Here is a 27,658-nt window from a genome sequence, read left to right on the forward strand (position 1 = left end):
TGAAGTACTAATGTATTCTTATTAACTTCTACAACAAATTTCAATTGCAAATTCGTTGCAAATCTTGAGATATCTTGAAAACCCTAATAGTCACTTCAAACCCTTGTCTTTATACATCCACGTGCAATTTTCTTCATATCTCACAAAATATAAGCTCAAATGCCACGAAATTTGTATGTATAGCTTTTTAACACAAAAACTTATATTCTTCAAAATTTTGAGCCAAAATTTCATTCCAATTCTCAAGTTATGGCTCCAACCATTACTACAAACAAAACCGCTTACTTATTGCCTTTGATTTGAAAGCGCCGCCTTCAACTCCTTACAACTCCTTCATATGAATTCCAAAAGCAATAATTCTTTCATAAAAGATGTAGGCCTTGAAATTGCCATTCCAGTCGCACCTTCCGATCTTCAAAAGCTACTGTAAAACTCCTCGTACTCTCAAAAGAGTAACAGTATATCTTAAATAAACACCTTAACTTCAAATGGCTATAACTTTTTCACCTTAACTCCAAATCCTCTAATTTTTACACACATATTGTACCCGAAACCCTAAAATTTATAATCTTAGCTTGTAATCTCCAAATGCCTCCGAAAAAGGAACCCTAATCCCTAGTAAGGCCTTGGGCAACCTCCTTGAAGCCCATTGAGCATGGTATTCGACCAATAGGGATGAAGTTTTCCATTCCTTGCCTTCATCCAACTATGCTTTGCTTTTATTCTTCCGAATTAGCCTCCTATTAGTTTAGTTTAGATTTTCATCTTTAGGCTTCTACCTTCTTCCAAGGCTTCATATTAAATATTTAGGTCTTATATATATATTTTTTTTAATATCAAAATCAAAACAAATAAAGAAACAAAGTAAAGTTTCTTAAACCAACTCTTTTTAATTTAATCTATTAGCCACTCTAACACACATCTAGATTTATTAATATATAATATATTCTAACTAATTTTTATATATTATAAGCATTTACTGTACGACACCGGGAAGTTATTTCAAAGGTAGCATGTTGTCATTTGAGAAGGGTCAAAATTGGCGAATGGAGGAAGCACTTACATCAAAGCTTATGGAATAGATGTGTTTTATTCAAAAGTGGTTAGGTTTGAATTGACACAGCATGTACATGTCCAAACGGCTATTATTTGCTGTAATAAGAATGCTTAGATGTATGATGTTTAATTAGAAAACTTTTGTAGCAACTAGAATCCATGGAGAAATGAAAGCCAAGCAAAAGAGGAAAAAATTTGCATCTTAGCTGTGCTCCAATTATGTGACTTTGTGATTGCATATATGTTGAGTCAAATACTATCAGTAAGAGAGAAAAATATATCCTCTCCAATGCTTCTACAAAGTGTTTGGAATTTAATGGTACTTACAACTAGTCTAGGAGTCGTGGTGTACGAAATTAGAGAATCAAGTAAGTCATTGGAATAGGAGGCTATACAACAGATTACACCAAAATAGGTTCTAATTCATTCAGCGATGGAGGCGGGGGCTGAAGTTTTAGTTTTGATGGACATAAATTAATTAGCGTTTCTATAGGATAGAACAATGGAAAGAATGAATCTCAAGGATATCATATTCGCTCAAATTTTTCAATTATAGCTCACGGTGAGTAAACTAGATGGAGAGAGAAATTTAAAGCAGCAATTAGAGATAAGCAAGAAAGTAATATTGGAGCAAAGCTGCCAAATTAAGGAATAAGATCAAATTATCTAAAAAAATATAAAATCTAAGTTGCTATTAGAGCATAAATTTGAAAAAAAATATGAAGCTTAGAAAAAAGAAAAAGAATACATTCAACGTATCATAGAAGGCCAAATACAAGATCTAATCTAGATTCGTAATATATTAATATTGGAAAGAAAAAGACTAAGTATCAATTAAAAATTAAAAATAAAAAAATATCATTATTAGAACAAGAAAAGCAAACATCAGATGTCCAGTATAGATTTGATACAAAAAAATTATGGATAGAAATTAAAATCTTAAAAGCTATAGTAACAAAATTGGAAGGTGATTTAGTCAGTATTGGTTAATCATAGATGTCTATTCCTTTTGTTTCAATAATTTATGAATTAAAGGAAAAAGTGAGGCAACAACAACACTATTTGGAAGCAAAAGATGTTAGAATTCTACAGTTGGAGGCTTAAGTTTGTGAATTGGAAGCATATAATGAGGGTTTATCAGTCCAATTGAAGAAAGAACTAATAGAAGTATCGAAGGAGGATGAAGACTTATTATTAGAACCGAAATTAATAGAACCACCTATGGAGAATGTTGAAATTGATCAATCTAGTGAGCTAAAGGGTTACAAACTTTGTAAGGATTTTATTGAATAAGTTTATTTTTAGCAATTCCATATTTGTAAAGATACTGCATAATTAGGAGTGTGACTATGTAGAATGGATAGGATTTTTTTTGTTTTACAATACATAGTATGTAGGATTAAGAGAAGCTAATAAACTGATGGATAGATAGTTTGGAAGGTGAGATGGATGATGTAGTTAGAAAAAATAATTATCATTAGTTGTCTAGTAGTTGACATTTTGAAAAAAATATAAGTAGTTTGAAAAAGAAATAGATAGGGCTAAATTGTGATAGTCATGAGCTAGGGTAAGTTTGGTGCTACCTCTTTATTTCTTTGTTTTCTTTATAGAAAAAGAAAAATGGATAGAATTTGAATAATGTGAAGTAAAATTTTGGAATGAAAGAAAGATTTGATTTATATGATGTCAAATGAAAAATTGAATTTATTTTGTATTGAATTATAAATGGAAGATTGAAAAGTTGATAATGGAAGATGTTTGTGAAGTATAGATATAACTAGAAGAATTATAATACATTGATTTTTAATAATTGAGAGTGTGCCAAGAAAAAATTTGTGTAATCTAAAATTATGTAAAGAAGATTATTGGGAATGAAAATTAATTTTGAAGAATTCCAATGATTGGATTATCGAATGTTTTATGCAATCTTTTATAATAATGCAATATTATCCATTGTTGTCATAAGTGTGGAGAAAAGAAGAGACAATGAATGCATAAGATAGAATTAACAATTATAATATTTTATTTGATAGAATGTGGAAGGCATTGTAGCTTTTTTGGATATTTTAGTTGATCAAGACAAAGTTAATTGTGTGACCATAATAAGAAAATTCATGCAGATAGTCTTCTTCTATTGTCTTGATGTAATACGACTATATAGTGAAATTATAATCAAAATTGAATTTCTACTTAATATCTAATTATCTTAGTTCAGTTATAATTTGAGGTATCTAAATGTGGCTTCTATAAAAGCTTCTTAGGTTATTTTCTTATCTTAATAGTTAGTAGGTTGAAGGTTAGTTAATAATTTTACCTTCTAGATTGTAGAGACTCTTCTACTACCTTAGATAGACTATAAATTGATAAAATGAGAATAGAAGAGGTAAATGGTTGATATGGTTGATACTAAGGTCAAGTAAAGGATAGAATTGGGCTAAAAAATCCTTAGAATAAGTTAGATTGGTACCCGGGGATTGACCATTTGTAAGACATGGTCGAAATCAAACCTCTACTCATTAAAACGACCGCCAAGGACAAGTTAAGGAATCATTTGAAGATCAGAGGATAAGATTTGAGATTTAGCTTTAAGTTCTTTCTTAAGGCATAAGGATTGTTTTTGGAGGGTTTTTGAAGACTTAGCAATTTTTTTTTGAAGTCAAGGTTTGTATTAGTGATTTGGATTTTATATTATATAATTAGGGCTAGTAATTTTGGCTAGTTTATGCAATTGGTGTAACATCTACAGTTGAAAATTTGATACTATTTGGATTATTAGATGTGCTAAGCGTATAAAAAATTTTATAATAATCTAATGGTGAGGTTTAGAGATATCTAATTTTTAGTATAAGAGGATTTTGAAAGAAGGCAGTTTGAGGTTGGATAGGGTTTTTATGATATCCAAAGATCTATCAATCAGATTAAGGTGAAAATTGGCATGATATTGAAAGACTTGAAGATCAAGCTATACACCAATTTTGAAACAAAGTTAATGGTTGAAAATGGAGAAATCACTGTTGGCGACTGAGTGACATTAGTACAAACAATTTTTGGAGGTTTTCTCACAATATGTAAGTTGGATTGGACTAAAAGTTCTTGAGCATATAAAAGAGTTATATTGACTTTTGCATGTAAAATTCTGCATCAAGTGGACGGTGTCGTCTTGTAAGACAATCATATGATAAAAGATAATAATATGGATCTTATTATAGAAGAGCCAAGTGAAAAAAAAAAAAAATATATATGAATAAAAGATAAGAAGGTAGTAAAACTTTTACTAGTAATACTACCTTTTTAGAAAAAATAGCTTTTACTTACTTGGTAGGGCCAAATAAGGCAAAATAAGATAGATAAGAAAAATAAATGATATAGACATCTTTAGGACGAAGTTAAGAGTAAATTCTAGTAAAATTTACCTAGAAAAACTAGATATTTATACCCAAGGAAGGCCAGTTATCAACCTGGGTCGAAATCAGACCCTGAGGCACAAAACTGAGTATCTATGGCAATTTGGAGACTCTTTTGCAGATCAAAGAATAGGGGTTAGAGAAAAAATTAATAGAATTTCAATGAGCATTGGTTTTGGGTGATTTAGATCTGTATTGACTTTGTAAGAGCTTTACAAAGTCAATGTTTGTTTTGGATGACTTGGATTTTGTGAAATAAAATAGGATTTATATTTTGGATGATTTTAAGAGTTTTGTAATAGATCTATAGATGAAATTTTTTGGGTTAATGGTTATATTTGTGTTCAATATGTTTTGTAAATTTGAGCTCAATCTAATGGTTGAATTAAAGATTATTGAAGTTTAGATGAGTCAAGGTCTCAGAAAGTAGAACTTTAGGTCCAATGAGGGTTTTTAAGATTTCTTACAATCTACTAGTTGTATTGAAGTGAAATTTATGTGAGAGGATATTAGAATTATTTTTCTATGTATATGAGAATTTTGAGATCAATCAAATGGTAAAAAGGAGAGATAGGCTTTAGGAGATCGACATTAAGGTTGGAGAAGGAGGCCGGCCAATACCCGAGCATGTTTTTGAGGTTATTGATTATTTGATAATTTCGATCTTTTTCAAAAATTTTGTACGTATTTTCAACTTAGTTTTTAAGAAGTGTCGAAAATTTGAATTAAGATCAATAATTTAATCATTAGTTATTGAGGTTTAATTTTGTTATAGAAATGACTAGGATTTGATTAGGATTTGATTAAGAGTTAGGATTTGGTTAGGATTTGATTTAGGATTAAGTTAGGATTTGATTTAGGATTAAGATTTGGTTAGGATTTGATTTAGGATTTACTTTAGGATTTAGGGTTTTATTTAGGGTTTAAGATTTATTTAGTTTTTGGCCTAAAATTTGAATGAAGTCCAATAGGATTTTAACTAGGATTAAATTAAGATGTATTTGAGATATATTTTTGATTATTCTAATATTTCTTTAAGATTTCTTATTGTTTCTTTGAAATTCCTTTGAATTTTCTTTGAATTTGATTAAAGCTTACTTAACATTATTATGGTCTAATTAGAGTTTAATTAGTATTCTATTAGAATTAGGATTTTTTTGTTGCAATTTTTATTCTATCTTTGACAGCTAGGTGCCCGGAGCATTCTCAAGCAAGACTTCATATATTACGACAACGGTTGAATTGGATGTTACAGCTTGTTAAAGTTCACTGATTAGGATTGGAGTTTCCAAGAAAAATCTAAATTGCTTAAATATGAAAGTAACAAGGTAATTGGGATTTGTGTATGATAAAGACTACTAAGAAGAGTATGTTTGATACTTTTTAATTGAAATTCAAATTATATTCTTCTTATTTGGATAAAACCTATTTGGATTTCTTGACTACTTATGAAACACAATCTCACCTTCTACAGCTAGATGCCCAATGTATTCCTAAGCAAACAACATGTAATATGAGACTAAATTTGAATCTCCTTATATAGGTTTATATAGATTAGTTTAGATTAAATAAAACAACAATCACAATATGGCAACTATGAGTGTAAATTTCACTCCTCAATCTCAATTACAAGATGTCCTTAATTAAGAGTTGCTTGTTAATGGTGGTATGAAGGAAAGTAAGAAATTAACAAAAAAAAAAGATGAACAACCACAAAACAATTGAAATGAATGATATGAAGCAAGTACACAATCAAAAACTAAGTCACAGTCTATTCACTGTATTTTCACCTAATAAAAAGTAAAAGTAAAAAATAAAAAATAAATTTTTACATAGATAATTTTATTATCTTTTCAATGACATAAGAAAAATATAAATCCGAATTACTATGAGTAAGTTATGAAGTTTTTAAAAAATAAGAAGTAAATAATTAAAAAATGAAGTGAAAATATTTTACCTCAAGGATAACTTGCTTATAGATCAAGGATTCGAGCCTCACCAAGGCTCACATGTAGTGTATATCGGTTGCCTCAAGAGGCCTTGAAGCCTTAGTCTTATCTTTCTATCTACATTTAAGGTGCTACAACCCATATGGGACTTGTGCACCTCCCTTCTTACAAGGACTATACTAGTTGCTGATCCTCATATTTTCTACTAGTAGAATTAATATTTTTATATTTTTGACTTCATCATGGTGTTCAAAAACATCCAATTAGCCTATAAACATTGTATGGCCTTCAAACCTTGCTCCATTTCTTCATAATGGCTCTCCAAGTAGTAAAACTCTATAATGCTAATAGCAATTTAAGGATATAATTTCCTATATTATTGATTTTTTTATAGTAATAGAATTAATTTAAATCTACTACAAATTCTACTTTTTATATAAATAAATAAAAAGACATGAGGTTCTTTTTCATGCTTCTTTTAACTATTAACTAACATTTATAGTTTTTGTATAAGTAATATATATAGATATAAGATCAATATAAATATTGATTTTAGTAACTACTCCTTATTCCTCAATAATAAGTAAAAATACTAAACGAAGTAAAATAATTGCCTCCAAGACTTACTAAGACTCTATTTCTTCTCTACTAATACTATTCTTCTTTCTTAAACATCTTCCAAGCACATCTTTATCTAATAATTGTAATTTTGGCACTCTACATGCATTCTTTTGTCCTAAAACAACTAGTGAGTCAATTTGATGACTCACAATAACCATAAGTGTGCTATTTGTTACAATGAATACATAATCTTATCTTCCAAAGTTATCTTGCATACTATTTGTATTCTTCCTTTCCATCTTTTTACTTTTGTAGCAATTTCAAATAAAATGACTTACTTTGCCACAAATGAATCAAATTTTGATATTATCTCATTGATCTAAATAGTTGCCTTTGTCTTATTATAAGTAAAGTGCTGAATCTTCACTTTGAAGGTGTTATTTTTTCTTCTTAGTTGCTTCATGATTAAGTCTTGCTATGACGTAATCCATTATAAGTTTTTATATCTTCATAGTTTCCAAAGCCATAATAAGATAGTTGTAGGATTTGAGCCAACTCATAAGTAGAGTTAGGACAATATTTGCTTCTTCTAAGGACTTGTCTATAATTGTAAGTTGATTTGTAAGTACCTTCACTTAATTGATGTATGCTATGAGGTCTTCACCCTCTTCCATCTTATAAGTGAAGAATTTTTTTCTTATATAGATGATGTTAGATAAGTTCTTCCTCTCATAGATATTACAAAGAATATTCTATGCTTTTGCTAGTCTTTTACAAAAGATAACATGGGAGAAGTTAGCTTCATCAATATTGCATGCAATCTATCCAAATGCCTTCTTTTTACAATGTTTGTAATTTTTTTTTTTTTTTTTTTTTTTTTTTTTATCAACATGCATGCTTAGGAGCTCTTTACTTTCATCTATAATATTCCATAGGTCCAAAGAAGCCAACAAAAGCTACATTTTGACCTTCCAATGGTAGAAATTCTTACCTTTGAATTTTTCAATTACTTTTAAGCCTTTATTTTTATTTGAAACCATGTTTAAAGAAGAGATTTATCAAAAGATAAAAAAAAAAAAAAAAAAAAAAAAAAAAATAGTCTTAAAGCTCTCAAAATCAGGAAAAATATGTTGCTGCTTTGCAAGCACATAATGCCTTTTTTGATAATAAACTATTATTTTTATTATCAAAACACTCTCAACTTCACTTTTAAAACATTTCATAAGTTCAATAAATAATATAAACATTTCAAATCAGATTTTTCTCTCTTTTATTACTTTTATGCTCACAAATCACTTCTAAGCACCATAATAAATCTTTTAAGGACTTTAAGCTCTTTTAACACATGAAACTACAAAGTTAGTCTACCAAACTCTATCTCAATAAGAAAATACAACACTAGTGTTCTATAACATCACTATAAGGTGCAAATCAAATCCTAAATCTAAGATGCACTTTATGACAAATAAGAACAAATAAAGATCTAGATTTAGATATGAATTTAAAAGTTAGGAGTTTCAAAATCCTAACATCAGCAACAAAAATATGATCTACTCTACACAATAATAAAGAATTTATATAATTTTAAAGAAATTCACAAGAAAATATGTGTGAGTTCATAACTTATTGAAGAAAAAAAAGTTAGAAGCCACAATACTTAACATCAGTAAGGTTGTACCGAAGAAAACTATGGGGTAAGATAACTCTCACTTCCAAAATTCTCTACTTGTGGTTGGAAACTTCATCCACAATCATATTCATTCTTCTTTGCTATATCTAATTAAATGCTAGATTCCTCTTAATCTAGCAGCTACCTAAAATCTTAGCCTCTTTCATAATAATTTCTTTTAATTATTTTTTATCTTTTGATTATTAACAACTTACTATGGTTTAATTCTATGTAGTGGTAATTATAGAAGATTTTGTTGATCTTCAACAAGTTTTATATATGAGTGTAATATTGTTAACTTATACCACAAGCTATTTACATGTATAATATATGGCTAACTTATTGGCCAAGTTTTTAACTACCAATCAATTATAAACATACATAAAGTCAAATATGTATCCATGAAGCTTCTAAGAAGCTATTTGATAAGATAAAATCAAATCTATCTATATTTATTTTCTATCTAGTACTTCTTATTTAAATAAATATATATGTTTGTGACATTATCCTTCCTTTTAGAGACGAGTTCTATGAAGAATAATTATTTTATATTGAGAAAGTCTAAGATGTGGTGAATTATATTTTTCATATACTTTGATATTTATTTCCTTCAAAGGTAGTTGATAGGTTTTATCAACTATCTATAATATTTTATATCATGATAAGAGAACCACTCTATTATTTGATCATTGTTGAAGACTTCATTACTCTTTTTAAATACAATATTTGAAGAGATTTATTATTGTCTTATTTGATTTTAAAACAAATACATAGAATATAAGATGAATCTTTATAGACTTCAATAGATGTAATTGATAAGCAATTAGATTGATTTTTTTACAAATAAAAAATAATCCAAGCCTACAATAATCCAACTTATCTCAAGGATGATGAAGCTTGATATTACAACAAAATAATAATACCTTATTGCCAATATAAAATTAAGGTTATTCCTTACAATAAGCATCTATGTTGGTCTTTTTTCATTCTTGAGCTTCTTTTAATTATACCTTTAGTATTGTATGTAGCTCAAATAAATGATTTGTTAAATCTTTCATTCTAAGATTATCAATTTTTTTAAAGTCAAAAGCATGAAGTTATGGATATTAATCATAATTAGCAAATAAAGGTGTTTATTATGTAGAAGAATATATCATGTTATTATAAGCAAATTTTAGTAATGGCAAAAGAATTGTCTTATTATCTTGTTGATAACTGATGGTACACCTCAAATATTGCTCCAAAACTTAGTTTAAGCACTTTTTTTGGCTATTAATTTGAAGATGAAAAATCAAAGATAATTTTATATTTATCTTCAATATCTTGAAAAAAAAAATCTAAAAACTTGATACAAACTAGATTCTTTTATTGGATATAATATCTTTTAGTATTTAATGATGGCAATAGATATTGTTAAAAAAAAGCTTAGTTATTTATTTTCTTTATTTATCAAAAGGTACATCTCATTCTTTTGATAAAGATAAGAATATCTAAAAAAGACATCTAATAAATCTTATTATTTTTTAGATTAATAAGTGATCTTAAAATCAAATCTTAATAAAGGCATGCTCTAATGAGCTTGGTAATGATTCAAAATATAAGGTGATGTCAAATACTCAAGATTCTTGTAATTCATGATAGTTTGGACTTTCTCAAGTTCCATTATAAGACCATTGTTTGAAACAATATAACTTTGGAAGTCAATTTAAGTAATTTAAAATAAATACTTTTCTATCTTGGTGTATAATCTTGCATCTTTTAGTTTTTATAATATACAATAAATATGAAGTTTATATTATTTTATATTCTTATAATAGATTAAAATTTTGTCTTCATAATAGATAACAAAATCATCAAGAAATTCACAAAAAACATCATTCATTAAATTTAAAAAAAAAACTAGTATATTTGTGAGTCCAAAAGTAATGAAATTTTATTCAAAATGTCTATATTTGATTTGAAACATAATTTTTTGTTCATGAATAACATCTCTAATGGACAAAAAATAATATGCTAAAAAATAGAATAATATATAAAAATATAATAAAATATTGTGTGAATTTAAATTTGAGATTTTGAAGAATTATTCTTTTATTTATAAGCTTTCCAAAAAGTTTTCACTTATTCTAAGAGGAATTAGTATAAACAAGCCATATCTTTTTGAAAAAAAGAAAGAACCAACTCATCTTTAGAATTTTTTTTTTGGAGGTTTTTTTAGAGTATATTTGAAATTTGAATTTTATATTTTTAGAAATTATTCTTATTTTTATAATTTTTTCAAAAAGCTTTCACCAGCTTCAAAAAGAATTAGTATAAATTATCGGTGTTTTTTTAGAAACAACAAAGAATCAGCTACATTTAAAGATTCTTCTTTGAAAGTTTTTTTAGAGTTTATTTAAAAATTAGATTTAAAATTTTGAAGAGTTTTTCTCTCTTTAGAGGCTTTTTAGAAAGCTCTCAATTTTTTTAAGAAGAATTAGTTTGAATTAGTGGTGTTGTTTTGGAAAATAGAGAGAGCTAGCTACTCTTTAGGATTTTTTTTTGGAGGTTTTTTTTTTAATATATTTTAAATTTAGATTTTCAAATCTGAGCAATTTTTTCTCTGATTTTTGCTTTCTATATTTCTCTTACTTGCTTTAAGAAGAGTTAATAAGAAGAAATAGTATATTTTTGAATAAAAAAAGAACTAACAACTTTTTAAGATTATTCTTTGAGATTTTCCTTTAGGATTTTTTTAGAGATTTTTTTAGAGATTTTTTCGTATTATTTTTAGTATTTTTTTGAGATTTTAAAAGAATATTCTTTTTTTTTTTATAGCTTTTCAAAAAGCCTTCAATTACTCTAAGAAAAATTAATATTTTTGAAGAAAGAAAAAACCAACTACTCCTTAGGATTTTTCTTTAGAGATTTTCTTATAGTGTGTTTTGAATTTTGGATTGATATATTGAGGACTTAATTCTTTTTTTATAAGCTTTTTAGAAAGCTCTTAGTTCTTCCAAGAAGAATTAGTATGAAACTGTAGTATCTTTTTGAATAAAGAAGAGACAATTGCCTTATTTTAATGTAAATAATAGTTTTGTTTACTCATAAAATATGTTGTTGAAAATTTTAGGAAAAGAAAATTTGATGTATATGTGTATAGGTTGATTAGTTCTTTAAATAACTATTACATACTCAAATCTAGTAAGTATGGAGCTCTAGCAATTAGTTCAATAAAGAAAAGGTGACAACTCTCACATAGTATCATAAGTATGAGATAGTCGAATTCATTTGAATAAAAGATATTATTTTATCATATCTAATTACAACCTTAAACCATGTATTTTTTTAAAGCAAGTGCTCTTACTCCAAAGTTTGGTGCTTCTATTGAGGGAAGTTTTAGGACTACTAGATTGATTAAGAAAAATTAAGAATATAGAAGAAAGAGGCTCAAAGAGAGAAAATGGTCAAAATCTTGTAGAAGTATTTATAAAGACTTTGCAAATATTCATGTAATAACAAATTGCCAATGCAAATAGATAAGAGGCCATCAAAGCATTAATAGATGTTATTAGCAAAGTAAAGAGATTTAATAGAAAGAATATCATTAGATTTTTAAAGGCCTATATTATAAAATAGAAATCTATTAAATTATCAAAGATAAGATGATTAAGACATTTGATCTAATAATTATTCCTATAATCAAAGAAATAGTGAGATAACTATATAAAAGCAATCATATAAATATATGAAAAAGATTTGAAGAAAAATTAAAAAATGAATACTTTGATGAAGATACTAAAAAAATATCTAAAAGAAGTTTTTTAGATTAGATGGAAAAACAACAAAGTAAACATATAGAACTAAATGAGCTAGTAAAAGAATTCGAGAAGAAATTTAAATAACTTCTATTATCTGAAAAGTGCCTTTAAGAAGTGAGAAAATGAAAGTTATTTTTATAAGCTATAGAGGAGGCATTAAAAGATAGATTTCTTTTCTTTCTTCAAGATGAGATGACAAAAGATGATTTTACCATCAATTGAAGAAGGTTAGAAGAAGTGATTAGCCTCATTACCAAACAACATTGTGTGAAGGTTAAGAAATTAGAAGCAAGAATAGAAAGAATATCAATTATAGCTTTGAAGGCTTCTACAACAACTTTATATGCTTTTATTCCATCAAGCTCTTCAAAAGATAAGACTATAGATGAAGACATCATTGAAGAGTTAATGAGAGATATGAAAGAATTGAAAGTAGAAATGAATTCTTTGAAAAATAATACAAAATTAGTTGTAAACTAAAATAAATCTCCACTACTTGGAAGTTTATTCTAGTTGGCAATAAGTAAATTAATTTAGTTTTAAATTTTTTTTAAAAAAATAAAAAAATAAAAACTAAATTAATTATAAATTAAAAATTCATAGAACTTTTAGACATGTCTAAAAGTTGTATGAGTTAAAAATAAGGAGCATGTCCAAAAGTTAAATACATGAAAACTACAAGTATTATAAAAGTTAAAATTAACTTTTGGACATGCTCCTTGTTTTTAACTTTTATAACTTATAACAAGCTACAAGTGTCGCTCCCAAATTCCTTCTATTCTATTTATCTAAGACTTTTGCCAATACTACGCATCTTATATGAAATTCATTGTCCTATAATCCTTCAACTAATTGATTCTTTGAACCATACTAATTCACTAAATCTATCAAAACCTCTTGAAGGTCATAATATGCAAACAAAATTGTTCAAAATCAATGATGATCGAGCCTGTCCACCACCACTCTGTCTACAAAATAAGGCTCGTTTGATCTCATAATTATGATGCCCAAGTGAGGTAAGTAAAGACAAATGATTATCTCAATGGCTCGGCCAACATGTCCTAAAAATGATGAAAGTCAAGAAGACAATAGAAGAAAATAGAGCACAAAATTGACACTTTGATTATTGTCTTTATCATCAAAGACATGCCATAGCAATACTATGCAATACGCTCTCGTGTTGTGGTTTGGCTACTATATAAAAATAAAGTAATTATACACTTAATATATAATTTATTAAGTAACATGGTGAAAGCCATGTTAATAGATTTTAATTGGTTGTAGAATATAATTTGATTATTATCTTAAAAAGAGGTTGTTTAAAAAGATTACTATAGAATTTTTATAACTTTAATTTCTTTTGATAGTGGCTTTTAAGATTGGTTTTGATTGATAGTAACTTCTAAATATTTAGAATCACCTTTGTTAGACATTGGTGACTTTTGAAAACTCATTTTCGTTCTTTTATTTGATATTTAGAGCATAAATTATGTAAATCTTATAAGAAAAAAGGTTTGAAGAAGGATTTTAGTAGCAAAGGGAGTAATAAGGGCATCAATATAGATGAATGGAGATGGATGATGAAAATCTCTATTCCTATTGATCAAAAATCATGACTAATAGGCTTCAAGGAGGTCGTTCGAGGCCATATTAGAGATTAGGATTAGTTTTTCCATGCTACTCAAGCTTTGAAGGCTAGAGTCAGTAAGTTTAGAAATTTGGCTTTGGTTTTGGTAAAAATATTGTGTGATTTGGAATTTATATGAAAGAGATATAAGCAGTCAAAGTTAAAGTGTTGATTTGGGAGCTATTGTCACTATTTTTGATATAACGCACTCGTACAAAGGGCAATTGAAGATCGGTGATCGCAACTAGAGAGAGTACTTTCGCAACTAGAGAGAGTACTTTCACAACTAGACTTTTTGTATATTGCTTGCTAGATTTCAAGTTATTGTGAAAAGATATTAGATTTTGAAGTCAGCACATGGAACCTAACGGATAGTAAATGATCTGATTTACTAGTGGTTGTGTCTTGAGCTATATCTTCAGTAATTTGACAAAGTTTTGGCTCAAAATTTCAGAAAATGTGTATATTCATGCTAATAAACTTTGTACATAAGTTTGATGGCATTTGAGTATTGGACTCTTGAGATATTAAGAAAATAGTACTCAAGTGTTTGTAAATTAGGGTTTAGAGCATCTGCTAGGGTTTTTTAGATGCGAAAAGATTGGGAGTGAATTTGTAGTTGGTTTTTTTGTGGTATAATTTAAGTGTGAATTCTACCTATTCTATAAATTTGAGAATAACTAAATAGTTAAATCAAGAGTTATGAATTTTTAAAATTTTTAAAGAAAAAATTCTTTGTGGAAAAAATATGTTTTGAAGAAATTTTGCTTTATTTTGAATTTTATATGAAATAATAGAGTTTTAGAAGCTAAGACAAGATACACATAAAAGTTTAAGCTAAACTCTCTATATCTAGATATCCAGTATATTCATAGATACCAAATCACGTAATAAGATAATGCCGTCGTATTATATTTGCTTATAGTATGTAAAAATTAGTTAGGACATATAATATGTTTATAAGTCTTAATTTATGTTAGAATGGTTAATAGATTAATTTAAAGAGAGTGGATATAAGAAAATTTATTTTGACTTTTATCTTTTTTTATTATAGTATTTCAAAAAGATTATAGGACCTAAATATTTAGTATGAAGCCTTGAGAGGAGATTAGATCCTAAAGAAGAAAATCTTAACTAGTAAGAAGCTTATTTAGAGGAATGAAAGCAAGGAATAGTTGGATGAAGGCAAGGAATAGGAAACTTTATTTCTAATGGTCAAAGGCCATGCCCAATGGACTTTAAGGAGGCTACCCAAGACCTTATTAGGATTTAAGATTTCTCTTTTGAAGTCATTCAAGCTTTCGAGGCTAGGATCAGCAAGTTCAGGATTTTGGATATAATTTGAATGAAGAGTTTATATGATTTGGAATTTTTGTGAAGGAGATAGAGGTGTTCAAAGTTAAGGTGTCAAATTCATACCTACTGTCACTCTTTGAAGTATAACATATGCATATGGAGAGCAATGAAAGATCGGCGATGGAGTTGGAAAAAAAACTTTCTTGACTACACTTTACATATATTATTTGATAAATTTCAAGTCTAGATGAAGGAGTTATAGGTCATTGAAGACAACACAAGTAATTCAAAGGTAGTAAATAAGTCATTTTGTTGAAAGTAATGATTGGAGCCATATCGTAAGTTTTTGGATGAATTTTTGGCTCAAAATTTCTATAAATATGAGTTATTAGGTTAAAAAGATATAAATCAAAGTTTCATAGTATTTTATTACTTATTTTTTGAGATATGAAGAAAATAGCATGTAGATATATATAAGTTAGGATTTAAAGTTATTATTAGGATTTTGATAATATCTCAAGATCCATAACAAATTTACGATTAATATTTTTGTAATAGCTTTTGAATATATATCAGTACTTCATGTAAAATTTTAGGTTGTTTGGACAGTCCAATTGTAAGATATGAATTTTTGAAATTCAGAAAATATTTCTCATAAGGATATATAAGGTTTTAAGATACTTTATCATATATTTGGATGTTTTTTTGGTATTTAAGCTTATGTATTGATGTAATTGTCCTAAAAGAAAAAATATTATATATATAAACTTGGTACTTTTATATCTTAGACTTGATTGAACATTTATTGGCAGCAAGAAGCCCAACGCTTTCTTGAGGCAAATTCTCTCTACTCCAATAACGCACTGTGCTCAGTACTCAACAATGATGTTGAGCCATTCATTGTAGCACACCAATCAGGGGAAGAATGAAGAAAGAACTAAGAAGACATTGATCAATTGCCTCAGCAACTATTGAAGAAACACAATAAGCAAGACACAAGTAAGTAGAAATCAGTAAGATTAGACACAAAAAAAGTGTAGAATGAGATATCTCTCAATTCTAACATCCTTTACTTATAGATAGAGTTTATATCCATTGTGGCTCAACTTTATTTTCATTCATCTTTGCTTCATCAAAATGAACCTTAGATTCTACTTCACGTAGCCGCAACTCCAAATCCTAGCTACTACCTCATAACTTTTTTATTACCTTTTGCTACTCTTTAACCATTAGTAACTTATGTTAGGTAATATCTTTTATTTATCCAATATTTACTTTATCACTCCCACTTTGCTATTAGTTAAAGGCTTTTAAATCTAATACCTTTATCAATTAATAATTTCTATTATTTATCGATGTTTTTCTAAGCAAATTAGCAAGTATGTCTTCTATTGCACAATACTTCATGTCAATCACTTCCATTTCATTCTTTTTTCATGTAAAGTGTTGTTGAATGTTAATGCGTTTTTTTCTTGAATGTTTCTTTGGATTTTTTACATAGATAAGGCATCCTTGATAATTATACTTCATTGGCATTGCTTCTAATTGCACAAGTCCAATGTCTTCTAAAATTTGTCTTACTCATATTGTCTCTATTGCACTAACATCTTTTCTAAGGTGTTGGTCAAGATGATTAAATCATCAACATAAAAAATAACAATCAGCAAGAAGTCTTTTGATTGCATTACATATATGGAATGATAAGCTTTGCTTCTCACAAATCCCTCATTCACAAAGAATGTGTCTATGCATTGGTACTATGTCCTTGGTGATTTTTCAAGCCCATACAATAATTTCTTCAATTTACAAACAAGGTGTTGCTAACCTTTTCCAACAAATCCTTGAGGTTGATCTAAGTAAATGTCTTCTTCTAAATCTCTATTTAAGAAAGCTATCTTCACATCTATTCAGTGCATCTCCAAGTCAATTATTGCCTCAATTACCACTATAGTTCTAATGGTGGTGAATTTGGCCATGGTGTTATATCACGTGATTTGCTATCTGGGAATACACTGGATATCTAGCTATAGAGAGTTTAGCTTAAACTTTTATGTGTATCTTGTCTTAGCTTCTAAAACTCTATTATTTCATATAAAATTCAAAATAAAGCAAAATTTCTTCAAAACATATTTTTTCCGCAAAGAATTTTTTCTTCAAAAATTTTAAAAATTCATAACTCTTGATTTAACTATTTAGTTATTCTCAAATTTATAGAATAGGTAGAATTCACACTTAAGTTATACCACAAAAAAACCAACTGCAAATTCACTCCCAATCTTTTTGCATCTAAGAAATCCTAGCAGATGCTCTAAACTCTAATTTACAAACACTTGAGCACTATTTTCTTAATATCTCAAGAGTCCAATACTCAAATGCCATCAAACTTAGGTACAAAGTTTACTAGCATGAATATACATATTTTCTGAAATTTTGAGCCAAAACCTTGTCAAATTGCTGAAGATATAGCTCAAGACACAACCACTAGTAAATCAGATCATTTACTATCCTTAGGTTACATGTGCTGACTTCAAAATCTAATATCTCCTTCACCATAACTTGGAATCTAATAAGCAATATACAAAAAGTCTAGTTGCAAAAGTACTCTCTCTAGTTGCAATCACCAATCTTCAATTGCCCTTTGTACGAGTGCGTTATATCAAAAATAGTGACAATAACTCCAAAATCAACACTTTAACTTTGACTGCTTATATCTCCTTCATATAAATTCCAAATCACACAAGATTTTCACCAAAACCAAAGCCAAATTTCTAAACTTGCTGATCTTAGCCTTCAAAGCTTGAATAGCATCGAAAAACTAATCCTAATCTCTAATATGGCCTCGAACAACCTCCTCGAAGCCTATTGGTCATGATTTTTGATCAATAGGAATAGAGATTTTTATCATCCATCTCCATTCACCTATATTGATGCCCTTATTACTCTCTTTGCTACTAAAATCCTTCTTCAAACCTTTTTTCTTGTAAGATTTACATATTTTAAGCTCTAAATACCAAATAAGAGAACTAAAATAAGTTTTCAAAGGTCATTAAGATTGTCGTTTTACTTATTCTTCAATTTCTTTCAAAATAAACTTGTATAGGAGAATTTGAACATAGGAAAAGACTAAGTGCATGAATTTTATTTATTAGGGTCATATAATTAACTGTATGCTAAACCACTAAAATATCAAGAAATATTACAATGCTTTCTCCTAGTAATAATACTCCTTCATCAATTGATAACAATAATATGCAACCCTGCACTCTCAAAAGATCGCTCAAAATACATAATTTCCATTCAATACTAGAAATAACAGACTTTATTTCAACCAATCAGAATTCATATAATTTTTGTAATCACCAACTTTCTTTGTGCAAAATACACATAGCTCTCAATAAACAATAATCATAATCTTTCAATAACTCCTCATTTAATTTAATCACTCAATACTTTAATTACATAATCAATAATTCATAAATTAATCTTTGATTTATTCGAGAGATTCACTTCTTAGTATTTAGAAACTATTCAATACTCTTCAATAACAAAAAAAACAAAGAGACAAAAAGGTAGTACCAAGCTTACCCCGGCTCATGACTATCAGAATTTGGCACTCAGACTAAGTTCTACAACTCCTATATACTTACTTCTTATTCCTAGATTCTAACCATAATCTTGTAATTAATTGCTTTTAATAACTAAATTAATCATCCATCTTCTTAAACTGACTATTTTATAAAATATTAATCTATTTTACCAATATCTTACAGAATCGAACTAATATCTATTCTACATAGCCTCACTCTTATCTATATGGCGTCTTTGCAAACATACAATTGTTACCTATTTAAAAACTACTTAACAAAATCCTACAAAGTTATTATTTCCTCTAGCCCATCTAATTGATTATTTGCTGCATTATCTAATGTAGATTCTACCAATTCTAGTTCTAAATTCAAATCTTCTTCCTCCTCTAATCTGTCCATCGACTCCTTTCTCAACTGGTTAGAGAGATCTTCATTATATTCTCCCAATTCACGGATTTGAATCTTCAATTTCAAGATTTGGGCATCACAAAGTTCTAACTAATGTTTTTACTAATTCATCTATTTTGGAACATCTTCAATTGACGCTAATGACCGGCTCCTCACTGTTAATTCTTATGTCAATTTTGCCACCTCAGCTTATAAAACTTTGATTTCAGACCTCAACTTCTCCAGTTTGCATTTGGATTGGTCACTCAATGTCGCTTCCTCTTTTGTCAATAACTCTACTTTATCTCCTTCTGCTTGCAACTGGCATTTGAGTTTCTCATGTTCTAAATCCTATGTCTTGCAATTTTAGATCAATTTGTCTTGTTGTCCTTCTATAATCCGTAAGATGTGTTCTTTTTCTTTCATCTAAGACTTATTTTGGTGAACCAATTTTAGCTTTAATACTAGCTTGGATTTCCTAATTTCTTTTATAGTCCGTTCTTGCTCTTCAATTCTTTGGTTTTGCTCTGATATTACTTTTTTGCTGTCTTCTAAATCTCGTTTGCTACTGCCTTCTACATCCAATGCTCGCACCATACAATATATTTATGAAATCGGCTTCAATAAAGCATTCTTAAGAGATATTCCTTTGAATAATCAATCCTCTCTTGAAATATCTTTTTGGATTGAAGTCGCTTGAATCATCAGCCTCTATCGCAATCTCTCCAATGGAAAGAAACAACATCTTTTCTAAGATTGATCCATCAATTTGCCTTTGTACGACACTCAATCCATCCTTCGGGTTATAATTTGTGATATATTCCTCCATGAATGATATATTAATTGATGGTAAGCGATCTGACTGGTGCAAAATATGGAATAACTATTCATTCCAAAAGTCTTTTATTCTTCTTGGTGTCCAGCAGATATCTAATTTCATCGGCTCCATATTGGTAACAATTATCACAGAAGGTGGTTTTGATGTGCATCTAGCTCTCACATTCTAGCCACTGTCCTCTTTGTCTGTAGGTCGCTTTACACTTTCAATTGCCATGACGCTTCCTCATTCAAACTCTTAACTGAAATTATTACTCTCGAATACATAAGAAATACAAGAAATGGCAATCTTAAAAAAAACAACCCAAAATGATACCACAGAATGACCTCTAACTAGTGTCCAATTCCTAATCTCTTATTACTTGGTGATAATGACAACATACTACCCATACTTTCCGTTTCTCACCTCCGTCCCATCTGACACATTAGTAATTACTAACTATCCTTTCAGCCACTTCTACACCCTAACACACTTATACCATACGTAGATCTATACTAAATCCATTCAAAGTCACCTCCTTTCAAAAAATAAAAACTTGTCTCGAGTATTACATATTAAATAATTGTAATCGGTTCTCGTTAATGTTGATACTGAATCCATGGTCCATGAAATCCTAAAATTAAATAGACCCATTAAAAAAATCTTCAATCACCCAATACGGTATACTAGCAAACTTGAAATTTGCCCAAAAAATGATTAAATCGGCTATCATACAATAATACCAAATTATTGGGCATAAAAAACTTCAAACGTAATTTACTATCATAGTAACTCTTCCTCCATTTTTGAGTTGCTTCCATGTTGAAAAGAGCTGTAGCCCATATTTCATCCAATTCCTCTAATTTTATCAACCAAGAGTGTAATGACTCGTTGTCACTAAGACATTCATTCAAGACAATCCGTAAGCTTTGAACCTTCAACTCGATAAGTAAAATTACCTATTGGTCGTAAACTACTTGAAAGGGAGTAGTGTTGATAGTTACTTTATATATGATACGATATGCCCACAAAGTCCTAAAGAGTTTGGTCTCCCAATCGGTACCTGCCTCCAAAATTATCTTAGTCAAAACCTTGCACAAAATTCTGTTGGTCTTTTTTGTTTGTCCATTTGCGCAAGGATGATATGGAATAGTTTTTCAATGCTTAATCTCATATGTGTTCATCAAGGCAGCTATAGTAACATTTATAAAATGGGTGTCGTGATCACTAATCAATTCTTTCAAATATCCAAATCGAGTTATAATATTCTCATAAAGAAAAGAGGCCACCATACTGGCATTATCATAGCAGTGTCATTGTAGAGAGAATTTGCCTCAAGAAAATGTTGGGCTTCTGGTTGTCACTAATCATTCAATCAAGCTTCAAAATAAAGAAAGTCCTAAGTTTATATATAAATTTTTCCTTTTGAGCAATTACACCAAATACACAAGCCTCAAGTAACCAACAACACTCAAAATATGATAAATCTTTTAAAACCTTATATATCCTTATGTGGAAATTTTCTTGAACTTCAACAGCTCATATCTTCTAATCCGACTGTCCAAACAAACTCAAATTTTATATGAAGTATTGATGTATTTTTATTAACTTCTACAACAAATTTCAATGGAAAATTTATTGCAGATCTTGAGATATCTTGTAAACTCTAATAGTCACTTCAAACCCTTGGCTTTGTACACCCACGTACAATTTTCTTTATATCTCACAAAATATAAGCTCAAATGCTACGAAATTTATATGTATAGCTTTTCAACACAAAATGTTACATTCTTCAAAAATTTTGAGCTAAAAATTCGTCCGAAACCTCATGTCATGGCTCCAACCATTTTTATAAATAAAATCGCTCACTTATTGCCTTTGATTTGGAAGTGCCGCCTTCAACTCCTCATAACTCCTTCACATAAACTCCAAAAGTAATAATTGCTTTATCAAAAATATAGACTTTAAAATCGCCGTTCCATTTACACCTTCTAATCTTCAAAAGCTACTGTAAAACTCTTCGTATCCTCAAAAGAGTAACAATATGTCTTAAATTAACACCTTAACTTCAAATGGCTATAACTTCTTCACCCTAACTCCAAATCCTCTAATTTTTATATACAAATTGTACCCCAAATCCTAAATTTTATAATCCTAGCTTTTAATCTCCAAATGCTATCTTTGAAGTCACCGAAGCCCTTGTTAAGGTCGCAGGCAGCCTCCTCAAAGCCCATTGGGCATGGTATTCGACCAATAGGGATGAAGTTCTCCATTTCTTGCCTTCATCTGACTATGCCTTGCTTTCAATCCTCTCAATTAGCCTCCTACTAGTTTAGATTTTCATCCTTAGGCTTCTACCTTCTCTAAAGGCTTCATACTAAATATTTAGGTCTTATATTTTTTTTTAATGTCAAAATCAAAACAAGTAAAGAAACAAAGTTAAATTACTTATACCAACTCCTTTTAATTTAATCGACTAGCCAATCTAACATACATCTAGATTTATTAACATATAATATGTTTAAACTAATTTTTATATAATATAAATATTTTTAATATGACAGCGGATAGCAATAGCCTTGGCCTATTTAGTTACATAGTCCGTGGCAACTAAAATATACTGCTTCTAGCCAAGTTTTGATGCTCGTGCAATGAGACCAAAAAAATCAATACTCCATTTTTTAAATAGTGTCTGTGCCAAGATTGGTACTAACGGCATGGCTGAAGTGCCAGTGGGTTGACCAATTTGTTGACAGGGATCACAATGACAAACAAATTGGTGTGCATTAGAAAACATTGTGGGCCATCAATATCCTACGATTAAAACCTTGCGATCAATGCTATTGCTCAAAAAATGACCACCACAACTATCCAAATAACAATCCTCTTATATCGACTGTACTTCACTTGGAAAGATACAGCATCTTAAAATGCCATCTTTGCCTTATTTATACAAAGCATCGCAAATCATCGTGTACAGGGCACTCTTCAAAATGAGTCACTTCTTAAGCTTCTCGGTGAAAGTCGGCAGAAAAGTGTGGAAGGTCAAAAATTGAATGATTTTACTATATTCGGGAGAAATCACATCTACCACAAATAATTCGGCATCAAAAAGAGCATCAAAGATAGGCTCGTTGTCAAGAATATTAGACAACAGGGATAAATGATCAATATTTTCATGTTTTTTTCCAGGTCGTACAAAAATCGTAAAATTAAACTCTTATAGAAGTAATACCTATTGGATAATTTGTCCACTCAATTGAGGCTTATTAATCATGTATTTGAGGGCATCATGATCCACATTAAATATAAACAGATATCCAAGCAAATAGTGTTGAAATTTTTGAATCGAGTATATTATATCCAATGCTTCGCGTTCAATAGTACTATAATTACGTTCGATAGCCACCAATTATTGATTAGCATAATAGATAGGATGATCTAGACTCTGAACATTCTTTTGACTTAGCACCGATCCAATAGCCACATTAGATGTATTAATGTACATATGGAAATGCTTTGTCCAACAAGGTGCCACCAATATTGGTATAGAGACTAATTTTGACTTTAATGTCTCAAAGGCCATGGTACACTTCATGGTCTAAAAGAGACTAGTCTCATCTGACAGAGGTTTCTTTAGTAAGTTCATTTAAAGTTGACAAATAATTGCAAACGAACGAATAAAGTAACTATAATAATTAACATGGTCGACAAACCCTCAAACATCGAAGATCGTCTCTAGTCTAGGCAAGTTCATTATATATTGTACTTTGTCAAGATCCGTAGCAATACCATGGCTGGAGACAATATGTCCCAATAATTTTCCAGATAGAACTCCAAATTGATACTTCTTCGAGTTCAACGATATTCCAAACTTAGCGCTGTCGTGTTGTAATACCAGTATATCGTGAAAATATAAAGAACGGGGACTTTTATTAATGTTCAGTTACCTCGAATATTAGAAGCAATGACCAATTCCAGTGCCAATATTCAGGGGTCAGTTCATACACCCCGTCACAGTCGGTCAGGGCATACTTACTAGTAACGAAATGCTCCGTTCGAGTCCAATAGTGGGAGTCAACAGAATCGAAAGGACTAAATTGATGACTAAGTGAGCCTGACGCGAAGGACCAATTTGACCCAATTACGGGAACATCCAGGTCTTACTACGGGCCTCTTAGCCAATATGAGACCTGATTTGGTCGTGCGACTCAATGTGGTCCTGATTACGGAGGTTTTGATTCCGTTTCAGGCTGTCCTATTCTCTGTGCCATTTCAGGGAATGTTGTTTCTGGAAAAAAAAACCTTTTAAAAGAAAAAAAATGGAGAAAAGCTCTGACAGCGGAGCCAATTCCGGATCCAAGACAAAAGATTGAAGAAATTCAATGGCTAGGGTTTGAAAGAGGGGAGAATTAAGATTAAAGAGGAAAATAGGTTAAGAAATAAAGGAGGGGGGAGAATTAGGGTTTTAAGGGTCGGAGAGCTAGCTTCATACTTCGAGAGAGGAGAGGGGGGGGAGAGGAGGAAAAAGACAGAGAATTGGGATTTTTTTTTTTTTTTTTTTTTTTTTTTCTTCATAGGGTTTTGGAGAAGACGGAAGCAATCATTGCTGAAAATCAGTGTTGTACTGGTGAATTGGGATTTTAATGAAGTAGGTGTGATTATTCTTGATTGTTTTGTGAAATCAAAGTTACGTCTATGATTGAAGAATTAAAAGGGTGTCTATAGGATTGAGTATGCGGAGTGAATGAAATTTTTTGGATTAATCTAACAAGACAGTCAGTGGATACAAGGTTGTGAGTATAAAGCGGTATCGGAGATTAGCAGATTGGGTTGTTCAGAGTTCTCTGTAACATCTAGAGACCTATCGACTGGGACAAAAAGGATTTAGGCCAGCAGTCAAAGGACATTCGAATAGATTTACAGTATATTCTTGTAATTATTTATATTCCAACAGTGAAAAACCGATAGACTACTTGAATATTAGTAAATCTCCATACTACCTTCTACAACCAGATGCCTAGTGCGTTCTCGAGCAGGAAAGCACGTAATATGATATAAGTGGTGAATCCGACGTGAAAGCTTGAGGTAGAAGATATTGGATTTCATTTGATTTTATTTTTATTTTTATAGAGAATGAAAATAAAAATTTTGAAGGATCTTTGGGAGGAGTTTCTGATGGGGGTTCTTTTAAAGGACAAGGTATGCACATGGATCCGTCTATTGCTAGTATGTTTCAAGCCTTCTCATTATCAATGCAGCAACAGCAAAGCAATGATCGAAAAGAAGCTTTGGTAACCAAAGCATTGCAAGCAGTGGTCAATAAAATTGATCAATTTGATGGAAGGAATATTTCAAGGTATTTAAGATGTTATGTTCGTGAAATGGAATTAAATTGGATTTCGGAGAAGAAAATGGTTGAATTATTTGGACTTGCCATGATACTAGAGATAAGAGACCATATTACATTGATTACGGATCGTTATGGGAATTCATGGGAGGTTTTTTCACATACACTGAAACACGAATATTTCTTCGAAGATACTGATCGTATTACTAAGAAGCTGTTTCTGGAATGGATTGAACGGCCTAATAAGAATTTGCAAGCAACAGAGCTACTAAGAGAATTTGAGAGGCAGTACTCTCAATTATCAAAGGTAGAAAAATTGACATTGGAGCCGAACAAAGTTGATCTATTTCTTCAAGCTACTGATGGAGAATTGCTAGGGAAATTAGAACTCCTTCTTCAAGACAAAGAAGAAGATGAAGGATTGACAACAAAGTGGAAGAACATTGAAGATGCGGTGGAGTTGCTTATAAAAAGAAAAAAGAGGAAGGATAGGAGCAATATTCCAAAAACAATACAAGCACCCAAAGCTCCAGTACGTACAACACCACCAACAATGCCTACATTTCAACCTTTGACATCCTTATCAAAGAAAGCAGCTATGGGGATGGAAGAAATTATACGAGGAATGCGAGATCTTCAAATCAAATTGGCAAGACTTAAAGAGAATACTTCTACAAATAATTTGAAGAATGTTTCAAAACAAGGATATGTACAAAGTTGCATTTGGTGTGATGATGCTTCACACACTAGGAAAGATTGCAATGAATTTAATAATATGATACGGTAAGGAATTATTTCCTAGAAAGATGAAAAGATAGTATTAAAAGATAAGGAGGATCTTTTTTAAACCAATTTTGGCAAGAAAAGAATGAGAGCATTGGTTCAAGATTACTTAAAAGAGTATGAAACAGTAGCACGAGAAAGTGCAAATTATGGTGCTAGAGTAGATGATGACCTTGGTGGAAGTGAATTTTGGACTTTTGCCATTTCTACAATGCAAGAAGGGAAATTACCTCGAGAAGCGTTATTGAGGACTGCAGCTACAATACGAGGTGCAACAGGTTGGGAGGATCCTGTTGAGTCTCTTTCAGTTCATGCATATATTGCTAAGAGCCAACATGAAGCTTTGATGGAAGAAAAGAGACGAGGAAATTTTGATGATACGAGAGAAGGAAATTCTTCTGAGAAGCAAACTCGAGGAGACAAGGCTCGGGAGGCACCTTCACAAGAATTGCATGTAAAGGATACCTCAGCATCATTGGAAGAAAAAACAAGGGAGATAAAAGATAAGGACAAATCAATTGCTTATAAGCTACTTTCTGACATTGAAGCGGCAACAAATTTGAAAGGGGTGTTGGAAGAACGTATATTAACCGCTAAGGTAGAATTCACATTGAAAGAAGTTTTGGGAATTGCAAAGAAGGAGTTTCATGATGTTATCATTGACAGCATTAAGTGAAAGAGGCAATTAATGGGTAGAACTGGAATGAGTCATGCTATTAATGCAAGAATATATAAAGATGAAGAAGATGTTGATATTGGTTACAAGCAACCAACAAATGAAAAGAATGGGAATAATCAACGAGTACATTTCGAAGATTATAGTGATAAAGAAATAGAAACTTTGAGCCATTATACTCGAAAGCATTGGGCAAGCGCAACTACTGAGGTATTGGTGAAAGTAGGAGATATAGAAGAAACAATTGTTGCTTTAGTTGACCATGGTTCTGAAATAAATCTTATGTCTAAAAATCTTTATAAGAAGCAAAAATGGCCAATTGATATGAAACATGGATGGGGAATACAAGCAGCTAATAACACATGACGCGAATTATATAAAGCTTGTCCAGATGTCAAAATTCGGATTGAGGATGTTGCGACGGAGCAATATTTTTTTGTTCAAGATACAACGTCTTATCCGTTGATTTTAGGACAACCTTATATTATGGCAACACGGATGGAAACAAAAGTACTTGACGATGGTTCTGCTTATACAAGGATACATAGCGAAGATGGGAGGAAAGCTGTATAATTTCTAACAGTACCTCCTAACTATGAATGGAATCGAGATAGGTTGAGGGAGAAACCATTGCCAAAGATTGTTGAAGGATTTAAGGATTTTGGAGAGGTACCACTATAAAGCGAGATTATGGAG

Source organism: Physcomitrium patens, chromosome 2 (assembly GCF_059467195.1).
Source record: "Physcomitrium patens ecotype Gransden chromosome 2, ASM5946719v1, whole genome shotgun sequence".
Lineage (NCBI taxonomy): Eukaryota > Viridiplantae > Streptophyta > Bryopsida > Funariales > Funariaceae > Physcomitrium > Physcomitrium patens.